The following is a 978-nucleotide window of genomic DNA, read 5'->3' as shown; positions in this document are numbered from 1 at the left end:
ATGCTACATTTTAGGATTACGTATGCTCCAACAAGGTCCATTTAAATATATGAATATCTACTTGCTGAAACGAATCCCGGCGTAGCTAACCACTACGTGATAGCTACGTTACCATAATCGAATAAAATAATTCGAAGTGGTCTGTATTCTGTCAAAACTGCCATACGCGTATCGCGTTTTCGATCTTTTTGGTTCTCATCAGCGTGTCGCAGGCAACTTCGATAGGACACAGACCAATTTTTACCTGTTGTCTTAACAGCACGTTCTATAAAATACCACAAATGGCGCGGTAAGCGCCATCTGTAGTACAATGCTACATTTTAGGATTACGTATGCTCCAACAAGGTCCATTTAAATATATGAATATCTACTTGCTGAAACGAATCCCGGCGTAGCTAACCACTACGTGATAGCTACGTTACCATAATCGAATAAAATAATTCGAAGTGGTCTGTATTCTGTCAAAACTGCCATACGCGTATCGCGTTTTCGATCTTTTTGGTTCTCATCAGCGTGTCGCAGGCAACTTCGATAGGACACAGACCAATTTTTACCTGTTGTCTTAACAGCACGTTCTATAAAATACCACAAATGGCGCGGTAAGCGCCATCTGTAGTGCAATGCCACATTTTAGGATTACGTGTGCTCCAACAAGGTCCATTTAAATATATGAATATCTACTTGCTGAAACGAATCCCGGCGTAGCTAACCACTACGTGATAGCTACGTTACCATAATCGAATAAAATAATTCGAAGTGGTCTGTATTCTGTCAAAACTGCCAGGCGCGTATCGCGTTTTCGATCTTTTTGGTTCTCATCAGCGCGTCGCAGGCAACTTCGACAGGACACAGACCAATTTTTACCTGTTGTCTTAACAGCACGTTCTATAAAATACCACAAATGGCGCGGTAAGCGCCATCTGTAGTACAATGCTACATTTTAGGATTACGTATGCTCCAACAAGGTCCATTTAAATA

Source organism: Agrilus planipennis, unplaced genomic scaffold (genome assembly GCF_000699045.2).
Source record: "Agrilus planipennis isolate EAB-ADULT unplaced genomic scaffold, Apla_2.0 scaffold640, whole genome shotgun sequence".
NCBI classification, from domain to species: Eukaryota; Metazoa; Arthropoda; class Insecta; order Coleoptera; family Buprestidae; genus Agrilus; species Agrilus planipennis.
This window is presented reverse-complemented; position numbering follows the sequence as displayed.